The following is a 12,892-nucleotide window of genomic DNA, read 5'->3' on the forward strand; positions in this document are numbered from 1 at the left end:
ACTTTACACCATGCACCATGTAACTAAAGGATATTCTTCACTAACCTTCCTTTAGAAATAATTTTATTATAATCATTGTCTATAATACCTAGTATTCCAAACAGCAGTTTTTAGAATATTATAATTTGAAAGATTTTTCTAAAAAACATTTACAAAAAAGATTTAAAGATCTTAAAAACATTTCTAAAAAAAGATTTTTTTTCTAAAAAATCTGAGAAAACGCTACATCTTTATGTTAGGTTAGGCATTCCTTATTTTATTTGCCTCTATAGGATGTACTATGCTCAGACAGTAAAGAATCTGCCTGCAATGTGGGAGACCTGGGTTTGATTCCTGGGTTGGGAAGATCCCCTGGAGGAGGGCATGGCAACCCACTCCAGTATACTTGCTTGGAAAATCCCTGGGGAAAAAGGAGCCTGGCGGGCTACAGTCCATGGGGTCACAAAGAGTTGGACACAACTGAGTAACTAAGCACAGCACAGATGTAGATGTGTTCTGAAAACTCAGTGACTCAACACAAAGTTCTTTCCTACTGATGCCAAGTCCACCATGAGCCCAGCAACTTTCCAAAGTGGCTTCTTTTCCCAGCAGTGTCTTACGGGACCAGACTGAGTGGCTCCATATCTTAAACATGTGACCTTTCTGGTCTCCATGAAAGGGAGAATGTAGAGAATTCTTAGTCACCTTTAAGTACCTTTTCTCGAAAGGGACACACATCATTTATGCTCATAGCCTGTTGGACACAACTGGGCACATGGCCCTGCCTGAAGGCTTGGAAATAATGGCTGTCCTCTCTGCTCCAGGAAAGAGGAAAAATGTGTATGAGTGAATACTAGAAATCTGTTCCATGTTATTTTTGGAATTGATATGCCTCATCTAAATTTGCTATAAAGTGGATTTACTTTAAGTAAATCCTATTCGCCTTTCAGCTGCATTTCAAATAAAAATTACACTCTAGCATGAAAAAAATTTTTTGTCTGGACTAATGTTTTTATTGTTCTTCATATTTTAAAGCCACATTAAGATGAAAGAAGTCATTAAAGACATGAACATGTCTGCTTCTGAGTATGAGGTAGTAGTAGTAGAAAGCAATCACAACTAGAAAAAAAAGACTATAGAAGTCAAGCAGAATATAAAATTAGCAAAAGTAAATTTTAGAGAGAGGAAAGGCTAAAACTGCTGGTCGTTTTCTTGCCTGGGAGCATCTGCTGAGTCTGTTCATAAGCTGTCATAGTAAAGGTGAAAAACAAACCTTTTTATATTCATGTTGATTAGCATGGACAAATTAGAATATACAGGATTTTCAAATAGAGATTTTCTCCCAGAGAATATTTGCTGAGAGCTAGGGCAGTGTAGGGGGGCTTCCCAGGTGATGCAGTGGTAAAGAATATACCTGCCAGTGCAGGAAATGCAGGCTCAGTCCCTGGGTTGGGAAGATCTCCTAGAGTAGAAAATGGCAACCGACTTCAATATTTTTGCCTGGAGAATTCTGGAACAGAAGAGCTTGGTGGACCACAGTCCATGGGGTCGCAAAGAGTCAGAGGAAGACAAATACTGTATGTTATCACTTATACTGATGCTTTTGAACTGTGGTGTTGCAGAAGACTCTTGAGAGTCCCTTGAACTGCAAGGAGATCCAACCAGTCCATCCTAAAGGAAATCAGTCCTGAATATTCATTGGAAGGACTGATGCTAAAGCTGAAACTCCCAATACTTTGTCCACCTGATGCAAAGAACTGACTTATTAGTAAAGACCCTGATGCTGGGAAAGATTGAAGGCAGGAGGAGAAGGGGACAACGGAGGATGAGGTGGTTGGATGGCATCACCCACTCAATGAACATGAGTTTGAGTAAACTCCAGGAGTTGGTGATGGACTGGGAGGCCTGGCATGCTGCAGTCCATGGGGCCCAAAGAGTCGGACACAACTGAGTGACTGAACTGAACTGAACTGAACTTATCATTTATATGTGGAATCTAAAAAATACTACAAATTAGTGAAGCACACGCATGGATATAGAGAACAAACTAGTGGTTACCAGTGAGGAAAGAGAAGAGGGGGGCAATATAGGGGTAGTATATTAAAAGGTGCCAACTATTATGTATATAATAAGCCAAAAGAGTATATTGTACAGCACTAGGACTATAACCAATAGTTATATAAGATGAAGTATAACCTTTCAAAATTGTGATGCTCTTGGACAGGCCTTAGGTTTTCCTGAGGCAGAGATGGAAAGAGTGGGAAGAGCAGGGTGGAGAGTACAGGAAAATTGGGTGAGTGCAGAGCAGACATTTTCAAGGCCATAATAAGGGCCACAGTTTTGTCAAATGGAATGATGGTGTGGTAAGCAGGATGAGCTGAGAGGTGATGAAATAAAGGATTTCTGGAGAGACTTTTACATCTGGCAGAGGATTTCATTCCTGGATAGTTTCTGGAAGAAGAAGGTAAATGTCTAGCCTAACAGGTAAATGTCTAGCCTAACATTGAAGGGTTTTGTTTTAACATCAAGTATGGTGACTTTGGGGGACATTTTCAAGTTCTATTTTCATTTTAAAGTTGATAATAAAAAGGCACAACAGATTAATTAGTTTAGAGTTTCTACTTGGGGTGATGAAAATATTCTGGAAATGAATGGTGGTGATGGTTGCACAAGACTGTGGATAGACTTCATGCCACAGAATTATACACTGAAAAATAGTTAGAATGGTAAAATTTACCTTATATATATTTTGCCACACAAGAAAACAGTATTTAGCAAAGGTTGTGAACTAGCATCCCATTGGCTAAACCTGCACCCAGACATGTATGGTTTGGCTTCAAACTGTTCTGGACATCGTTGTGGGTGAAAAAAAAAAAAAGAGAGAGAAAAGAAATTAATATCTGACATTTAGCAATCTGGTATTTTGTATAAAATTCCTACTTGGGGCGGACCAGCTACAGCCCAGGGAGACTTGCTCCCCTCACATTCAGCTGAGTTTCCCCACTGACTTCCTTTTACCACCAAGGCCTTAGTCCTCCAGCCAGTCAGCCTAATACTTGCCCTCTTGGTTCTCTTTACAGAATTCATTGGATGGTGAATTGCAAAGATGGAAAAACGAAAGGTAGGCTGAGCAGGGCCTTGTGTTGCAAGAAAAATAGGAGAAAACATTTCTGGGTGGATGTGAAGCTGCGTGTTTAATGTGTAAACAGAGTACATCCTGAGAATACAATCGGGTCAACTTCAGTTATTTTTATTATCTACCCAACTCCTGAGGGTGGCTGTGGTTGCCTCTCCGATTTATAGAGACTGTTTATAACTTTAAGGTTTAAATAATTCATGTAAAGCTAAAAACCTAACAAAATTCGAATGCCATAGAAAATCTCGAATTTTCATCAATCTTTAGCTAATAAAAGTATTCCCTGCCTTGGGGAAATAATCCTTGGGATATTAATTCATGAACTCATGGATTAATCTATTATTCTCAGCATCTGTTCATAAGAAAAATAATGATATATTTTCTGTTTTATATGTATGTGTGTATATGTTAGAGAGAGAAGGGAGTCAACTACATCTGTCTTATTCATTGGCATATAAATGCATTGTTTGTGCCAAACCAATCAGGAGAAATGGGAACATTAAATCGTGTGTCAATATTGCTATAAAAGAAGGCTCTAGTACACAAAATGGGCATGTACTGTCACCAGAAAAAGTGCACTGACTTCCATTTGAAAGTAAAAACTATAGTAAACACCAGATATTCTAGCATTATGATTGACTCTGATCTAAGATATCCCTACACTTCTAAATTTACAGAGAAGATATTTTGTCTTTCTCTTCCTACTGGATGAACTTTACCTTTGGAGATCTTTACTTGGGAATGAAGTGCTCTGAATTGTTGTATCACTGGATGAGAGTTGAAAATGACACTGAATAAGAACAAAAAGCTCCAATTTCTACTTAGAAATGGAGAATTGCCCCAGTATCTGTCGACTTCTGTTGATGCTCTGTGACACTGAGAAATAGACCCATGGCCCTGGCTAAGACATATAAGCATTGAGGGCGTAATTAGTTTCCTGGGGCCACATTTGTTCTGAAACAAAATATCAGAGTTAGCGTAGCCTTAAACAAAAGTAGTATACGATCACAGTGCGCCACAATCCAAGCAAAAGGACGTTCTCTCACGGTTCTGGATGCTACCTGGGTGTCAGCAGGGCCATGCTCTCTCTGAAGGCAATCCTTTTCATCCCTTGGCTTATAAACACATCACTTCAGTTTCTGCTTTCATTGCTACATGGTGTTTTCCCTCTGTGTCTTTATCTGTGTCTCTCCTTCTCTTCTTATAAGTCATATTGACTTCAGTTCAGTTCAGTTCAGTTGCTCAGTCATGTCCGACTCTTTGCGACCCCATGAATCTCAGCACGCCAGGCCTCCCTGTCCATCACCAACTCCCGGAGTTCACTCAGACTCACGTCCATTGAGTCAGTGATGCCATCCAGCCATCTCATCCTCTGTCGTCCCCTTCTCCTCCTGCCCCCAATCCCTCCCAGCATAAGAGTCTTTTCCAATGAGTCACCTCTTCTCATGAGGTGGCCAAAGTACTGGAGTTTAAGCTTTAGCATCATTCCTTCCAAAGAAATCCCAGGGCTGATCTTCAGAATGGACTGGTTGGATCTCCTTGCAGTCCAAGGGACTCTCAAGAGTCTTCTCCAACACCACAGTTCAAAAGCATCAATTCTTCAGCACTCAGCCTTCTTCACAGTCCAACTCTCACATCCATACATGACCACAGGAAAAACCATAGCCTTGACTAGACTGACCTTGGACCGTATTGGCTTAGGGGCCACCCAATCTTAACTTGATTACATCTTCAAAGACCCTATTTCTAAAGAAGGTCCCATTCACAGGAAATTAGGAGTTAGAGATCCAGTATATCTTTTGGGAGGACACAGTTCAACTCACAATAGAGGGAAAGAGCAATGGCCATACCATGACCATTGACTTAGCTCCTCAGTTGGATGCTGGCCCAGCCATTTCTCATCTCCGCCATGGCAGCCTTCTATTCTTCCCCACTTTCTTCATAGCCATCTCCTGCTTTATCCCTCTACCATGACCAACTAGTCAATGTCAGTCAAATTTCATCAATTTATACAGGTGCCTGTTTGTGACTTTTCTCCCTCTTAGCATGCTGTCTCCTTACCCCAAACCTTGGAAATAGAATCCCTTGATCAGATTCTAGGATGCCATTCCCATGAATTGCTTCTGTCCGTTATTTTCCTGTGATCCTAAATTCTTCCTTGTTTGATTTCTGTTGTCATCACTTCAGCCACCTTGCAACTCTCTCGCCCTGTCATCCTTTCTTCCTACCACTTGTTGAAACCCAATCTCGAAAAAGCCCAACTATTTGGTCTCTGGGCTCACACCTGGGCAGCTGAGCACTGTGAGAGGAAATCACACAGCTGTTTTCCTCCTCAGCTTTCTCTGCAGAGACATTTCATTCTAGCCATAAGCTCCTTAAACCTTTGATATCACTGATTCCTCCTCATTCACACCTTTCTATTCTCTTCAACTCTTGGTTCACAGAGAAAATCCACAGGTGTCTTCTTAACGTCATGCCACCAAATCTACAATTTAGCCCTGATCTACACCCATCACTTTTCTCCTTCCCACTTGCAACAAAGGAAATGAAGTCCATGTAACGTCTTATTCCCCCCGTCTCTGGACTCAGTCCCCTTTCTGTCTTTAGAGATCTCCTGCCTTTTTATTATTTCTCCTCTACCTTCAGTCTCTCTGTGCCCTCTGAAGGCCCTTCCTTATCAAAATTTTAAATCTCTTCCATTTGCTATAAACAAACAAGCCTTCTTGTAACCAAAAACTCTTCCCTTAACCTGACAGTCACCTTCAGTTTTTTAAACCATTACAATATGCTTTATTTTACAGTATGTTGCAGGTACTAAGCCTTCAATCTCTATTTTCTCCAGTTCCTCCCATTCTCAGTTAAACTTCTTGAGTTATCTATCTTTGCTGTCTATAATGACTCACACATATGCATCCTTAGGTGCAATAGAATCTCTTACCCAATGACTCCAAGATCACTGAAGACTTGCTTCCTGCTGAATTTAATAATATTGTTTTGTCTTTTATTATTCTCGATTTTTCAGCAGCAAGTAATACAGTTTTATTCTCTGCTTCTTAGGTTTCTCTGATTGGCTTCTAGACACCAGCTCTTCTGGGTTTCCTTGTAACTCCCTGATGCATCATCTTATTCTTCTTTGCAGATTTCTTCTCCTTTCCTTGTTTGTTACATCCAGGTGATCTTTGGTTTCTGCCCTTGCCCATCATTGTTCCTCCCACTATACAGTTTCCCATGGGGTTTCATGAATTTCTTGTTGACAGTTTCCAAATCTTTAACTGTAGATCTGATTGCTCTCCTCTTTCATGAGTGAAAAAGTTGGCTTAAAACTCAACATACAGAAAACTCTAAGATCATGGCATCTGGTTCCACCACTTCATGGCAAATAGATGGGGAAACAATGAGAGACTTTATTTTTTTGGGCTCCAAAATCACTGCAGATGGTGACTGCAGTCATGAAATTAAAAGATGCTTGCTCCTTGGAAGAAAAGCTATGACCAACCTAGACAACATATTAAAAAGCAGAGATATTACTTTGCCAACAAAGGTCTAGTCAAAGCTATGGTTTCTCCTATAGTCATGTATGGATGTGAGAGTTGGACTATAACGAAGGCTGACTGCTGAAGAATTGATGCTTTTGAACTGTGGTGTTGGAAAAGACTCTTGAGGGTTCCTTGGACTGCAAGGAGATCCAATCAGTCTATTCTAAAGGAAATCATTCCTGAATATTCATTGGAAAGACTGATGCTGAAGTTGAAACTCCAATACTTTGGCCACCTGATGTGAAGAATTGACTCATTGGGAAAGATCCTGATGCTGGGAAAGATCAAAGGCAGGAGGAGAAAGGAACAACAGAGGATGAGATGGTTGGATGGTATCACTGACTCTATGGACATAAGTTTGAGTAAACTCTGGGAGCTAGTGATGGACAGGGAAGCCTGGTGTGCCGCAGTCCATGGGGTTGCAAAGAGTTGGACACGACTGAGCTACTGAACTGAACAGATTGCTCTCCAAAGACTCATATTCGCATACCCAACAGTCTACTAAACACCTTTACTTAAGGTGTCCCCTGAGCACCTCAAATGAATTATACCAAACATCAAAGTCATAACCTCTACTCTCCAGTCCTCTTCTGTCTTCCTTCAACCCCTGGGTTGCTCATCTCAGGTCTTCATCTCCTTATCCCACTGAACCACACCAGAGACTGAGTGTTATCTGTAGTAAATATTCTTTGGGTCTCACCATTCCATGTGCTCCTGCCCATTTCCTAAAACCTGAAACTATGTCTTTTGCCTAAGGGTCTTTAAAGAAGCAACAGAAATCTGCCTTGCCTGTGCAGAACAGGCTGGAAATGCTGGAGAATTAAACCCAGCTGCCAGTGACTCATGGCAATTGGCTTATAAATTCCCCATCTTCTCAACCTCTTGGATGAGAGAACTCTGAGACATTTGTTCGATACCATTTCCCAGGATTTCTCCATGACATTAATTGCATAGTTGGCATGATAAAGCACTCTTTCTTGGCTGCATTTCCTCCTTGTTATCACTTCCTCATTTTCCCACCCGTATTCCCTGTTCTCCAATGAACTGCTTGTACTTGAACCTTCTCCTGGAGATCTGTTTCTGGGGAAAACCAAAGTAGGATCTCATCCTTCTTTCCAATCCTTTCCTTTCTTCTTCCAGTTAATTACCAAGTTCTAATAATTCCAATTCATCATCATCTTGGGCATCTAGCCACTTCTCTCCAGCCCTGCAGCCATTTCCTTGGTACCCAGTGTCATCCTCTCTAGCCAGGGTCACCGTGGCAGTCTCCGACTGGCCTGTGGTGTTGTGCCCCTTCTGTCTTTTCTCTTCCCAATGGGCAGTGGTCTTTCAAATATGCAACTTTGACAATATCACCTCCACTGTAAACTTTTCAGGTCTCAACTCAGACTTGAAAAGCCTTTCTTGATCTTTCATTTCTACGGACCTATTAAAAGGAGCATTTTAATAGAGCACTTAATGTCATTTCCCATTTAAAGCACTTCTTATGTTGCACATGAATTGCCTATTCACTCAGCTATATTCCTCACTAGACTGTAACTTCAAGGACAGAACATTGTTTATTTCTTTCTTTTCCTTTTCTTTCTTGTTTGTTTTTTTTTTTCTTTTTCTTTTCCTTTTTTTTTCTGGACTCCTAGATTGTAACTCAATATAAGGGTATCAAGTAGAAACTCTGGGAATATTTGCCAAATACATGAATGCTTCGTGGGTCATTTCTGCCTTGCCCATCTTGGCCTGTTTTTGTAGGGCCAGAATCAGAAAGCTAAGGAATGCGTTTGTAGTTTGTACCTGTGTTTACTCTCGTGTTCTATTTTAATAAATTTTTCTTCTTATAAGTAGTGACTAGTGATCTCATTAGGGAATGCGTTCATCTGATGATGGTGAGTCAGACATAAGAGTGATTTTGTTTAAACCTTAATAGGTGATCATTTCTGTTATTTGGTATAAAAATTGGTATGGATAAGATGGTAGCTTGGAACTTCCAAATTTTTTTCATTTAAGGACTTTCCTTGTGAAAGTGAAAGTGTAAGTTGCTCAGTCATGTCTGACTCTTTGTAACCCCATGGACTGTAGCCCACCAGGCTCTTCTGTCATGGAATTCTCCAGGCAAGAATACTGGAGTTGGTAGTCATTCCCTTCTCCAAGAAATATTCCCAAACCAGGGATCGAACCCAAGTCTCCTGCATTGAAGGTTCTTTACCGTCTGAGCCACTTTCCTTAATTCTTTACATTTATCCTTTGATAAGAATTTATTTCATAAGAATACATCTCAAATGTATTCTTTAAAAGAATAAATTATTTCATGATAATAAATTCATGCCAATTCATTAAAGATGATTATTTTTTAATTTCCACTAAGATTGACATGTTTGTATTTAAAAAGAAAAAAAGCTACCATTATAATTCCTACCCAGTTCTAGAAAATTAAAACTTCAAAACTTTTGATTCTTATCCATGCCTCTAATTGAGAGCTTACTTCTTTCATTGAAAAGTATTCTAATATTGCATTATTTATTCTGATTACGTTATTTATTCTGATGAAAATGGGTGGCCTGGACTCTAAATCATATTATTTGTGATATGGAATTTCAGCTACAGGACACCAACCATTTTATTTTCCTCTCTCCTTTTTTCGTTAGTATAGGGTACCTGTTAAAAGAGCAAGTTTTCAGATGCAGTGGACAGGCTAGAGTCTTCATTCTGCTGATTATTAAGCTGTGTGAGCAGAGGTAGTTTTACTTCATCTTCCCAGGCCTCAGTTTTCTCATCTTTTAAAAGAATAAACTGATATGTACTTCTTAGACTTGCTATGAAACAAGAAAAACAACAGGTATAAAAGAATTATCACGTGATAAGCACTCAATAGATGATGTCATCATCATCATTGTTATTTATTAGCTGTTAGTTGGAGAGTACGTGCTTTTATTATCTTATGTAGTCCTCGTAACAATACTATGATGTGACCAATGCTATCATCCCTCTCTTAACAAATAAAGAAACTGAGGCTCAGAGAATTTAAAGAAACTTGCCTAATGATTATAATAAAAAAATAATAATAAAACTATGAAGTATTCACCATGCACAAGGCCCTTTTCTAAACTGTTTACATATGAATTCAGTTCCTTAATCCCAATAGGTCATGTCTATGGTCCTCCCCTCGCCCCCCCGAGTTTGCAAAAGGAGACTGAGGCCCAGAGCTATGAAGTAAATTGTTCAAGGTTACACAGCTCTTAAAAGGTAAAACCAGGATTCAACTCTGGGAAATCTGGTTTCAGAGAATGTGTGCTTAACCATTATGTGTACATCTCTCTCGTGCTACTCTGGGGTGCTGTAGTTTGATAAAACAATTAATGAATACAGAATTGGGGGAAATTCCCTGGCGGTTTAGTGGTTAGGACTCCACACTTTCACTGCTGAGGATGTGGGTTTTTTGTTTTTCTTTTAATTGAAGGATAAACACTGCTTTACAATATTGTGTTGGTTTCTGCCATACATCAACATGAATCAGCCATAGATATACATATGTTCCCTCTCTCTTGAACCTCCCTCCCACCTCCTACCCCACCCCACTCCTCTAGGTTGTCACAGAGCATCAGTGAGTGGATTTGATCCCTGGTTGGGAAACTAAGGTCATACAAGGTGTGAAACATGGCCAAAAAGAAAAAAAAAGAAAAAATTGAAAGTTTGAGAAAAACACAAATGCATATTTTGATTTTAGATTTAGGAACAACTAATAGGTAAATTGGGGAAGGACATGGAAACCCACTCCAGTGTTCTTGCCTGGAGAATCCCATGGACAGAGAAGCCTGGCGGCTACGGTTTCTAGGGTCGAAAACAGCTGGACACCACTGAAGCGACTTAGCGTGCATGCAACTTCCCTTGTGGCTCAGCAGATAAAGAATCCACCTGCAATGCGGGAGACCTGGGTTCGATTCCTGGGTTGGGAAGATCCCCTGGAGAAGGGGAACAGCTACCCACTCCAGTATTCTGGCCCGAAGAATTCCATGGACTGTATACTCCATGGGGTCGCAAGGAGTCAGACACAACTGAGTGACTTTTACTTCACAATCGGTAAATTCCTACCTACTTTCTGGTTTAGTTCAGGGCAAACAAAATGTACATTTCTAGAAATTAATCCATTTCTTCTAGGTTGTCCAATTTATTGGCATACAGTTGTTCATAGTTATCTCTTATGATCCTTTGTGTTTCTGTAGTATCAGCTTTAATGTCTCCTTTCATTTTTTTTTATGTAAGTCTTCTGTTTTTTATAGTCAACAGGTTGTCAGGTTTTTTTTTAATCTTTTTTAAAAAAAACAGCTCTCAGTTTTATTGATCTTTTCTGTTATTTTTCTGGTCTTTATTTCGTTGTTTTTTTTTTGCTCTGATCTTTGTATTTCCTTCCTTCTGCTAACTTTTGGGCTTCATTTGTTCTTCTTTTTCTAGTCCCTGGAGGTGTAATGTTAGATTGTTTATTTGAGATCTTTCTCTTTTCTTAATGTAGGCATTTTGCTATAAACATCCCTCTTTGAACTGTGTTGCTGCATTTCATTAGTTTTGATATGTTGCATTTCCATTTTTGTTTGTTTCAAGGTGTGTTTTATTTTTCTTTTGATTTCTTCTTTGATCCATTAGTTGTTCAGGAGTTTGTTGTTTAATTTCCACATATGTGTGAATTTTCAATTTTTGCTTCTGTAACTGATTTCTGTTTTCATACCATTGAGGTCAAAAAAGATACTTCATATGATTTCGGTCTTCTTAAGTTTTCTGAGACATGTTTTGTGGCCTAATACATGATCTATCCTGGACAGTGTTCCTTGTGTGCTCAAAAGCAATGTGTATTCTGCTGCTGTTACATAGCATGTTCTATAAATGTCTGTTAGATCCTTTGGGCTAAGGTATGCTAAGTTGCATCAGTCGTGTCTGACTCTTTTGCGACCCCACGGACTGGCAGGTGCCAGGCTCTTCTGTCCATGGGATTCTCCAGGTAAGAATACTAGAGTGGGTTGCCATTTCCTTCTCCAGGGGATCTTCCAGATCCAGGGATCGAACCCACATCTCTTATGTCTCCTGCATTGGCAGGCAGGTTCTCTCCTAGTGCCACCTGGGAAGACCTGGGTTACAGTATGGTTCAACTTTAATGTTTCATATTGATTTTCTGCTTGGATGATTATTCAGCATTGAAAATGGGATACTGAATTCCCCTAATATTATTGTTTTGTTTATTTTTCTCTTCAGATTGTTTAGTATTTGTTTTATATATTTAGGTGCTCTAATGTTGGGTGCATATATGTTTCAATTGTTATATATTTTTGATGAATTGATTCCTTTATCATAATATAATGACTTTCTTTGCTTTTTGTACAGTTTTTGACTTCAAGTCTATCCTGTCTGATGCAAATATAGCTACCCTTTTCTCTTTAGGATGCCGTTAGCATGGAGTGTCTTTTTCCATTCCTTTACTTTAAACATATGTGTGTCCTTAAAGCTGAAGTGTCTCTTGTAGGCAGCAGACAGTTGGGTCTTCTTGTTTTCTCCATTCAGCTACTCTGTATCTTTTGTATGGAGAGTTTAATCCATTTGCATTTAAAGTAATCATCAATAGGTAAGGACTTACTAGCGTGGTGTAAGTGACTTACTAGTCACTCAATCATGGCTGACTCTTTTGCAATCCCATGGACTGTACCCTGTCAGGCTTCTCTGTCCATGGGTTTCCCAGGCAGGGATACTGGAGTAGATTGCCATTTCCTTTCTCCAGGGATCAGCCTGACCCAGGGATCAAAGCCACATCTCCTGCATTGCAGTCAGATGCTTTACCACAGAGTCACCAGGGAAGCCCCAAGCACATACTAAGGCCATCTTGCTAATTGTTTTTTAACTGTTCTCTAGTTCCTTTGTTCCTTTCTTGCTGATTTGCTTTGTGAATTGATGATTTTCCCATTCTGCTGCTGCTAAGTCACTTCAGTCGTGTCCGACTCTGTGCGACCCCATAGACGGCCGTCCACCAGGCTCCCCCATCCCTGGAATTCCCCAGGCAAGAACACTGGAGTGGGTTGCCATTTCCTTCTCCAATGCATGCATGCATGCTAAGTTGCTTCAGTCGTGTCTGACTCTGTGCAGCCCCGCAGACAGCAGCCCACCAGGCTCCTCTGTCCACAGGATTCTTTGGGCAAGAATTCTGGAGTGGGTTGCCTTTTCCTTCTCCAGATTTCTCCCTAATGGTTTGCTTTTATTAATTTCTCTT

General features: G+C 40.0%; 1 long non-coding RNA gene across 1 annotated transcript in view; it reads left to right on the forward strand.

The window, feature by feature from the left end:
- Positions 1-12,892, forward strand: part of LOC113882120 — a 189,583-nt gene that overhangs the window by 13,150 nt on the left and 163,541 nt on the right. Inside the window, exon 2 of the long non-coding RNA XR_003508288.1 lies at positions 3,060-3,100. This is a non-coding gene — a long non-coding RNA (uncharacterized LOC113882120). The remainder of the gene's footprint in view (positions 1-3,059; positions 3,101-12,892) is intronic.

This window comes from Bos indicus x Bos taurus, chromosome 23, assembly GCF_003369695.1.
Source record: "Bos indicus x Bos taurus breed Angus x Brahman F1 hybrid chromosome 23, Bos_hybrid_MaternalHap_v2.0, whole genome shotgun sequence".
Taxonomy (NCBI): Eukaryota; Metazoa; Chordata; class Mammalia; order Artiodactyla; family Bovidae; genus Bos; species Bos indicus x Bos taurus.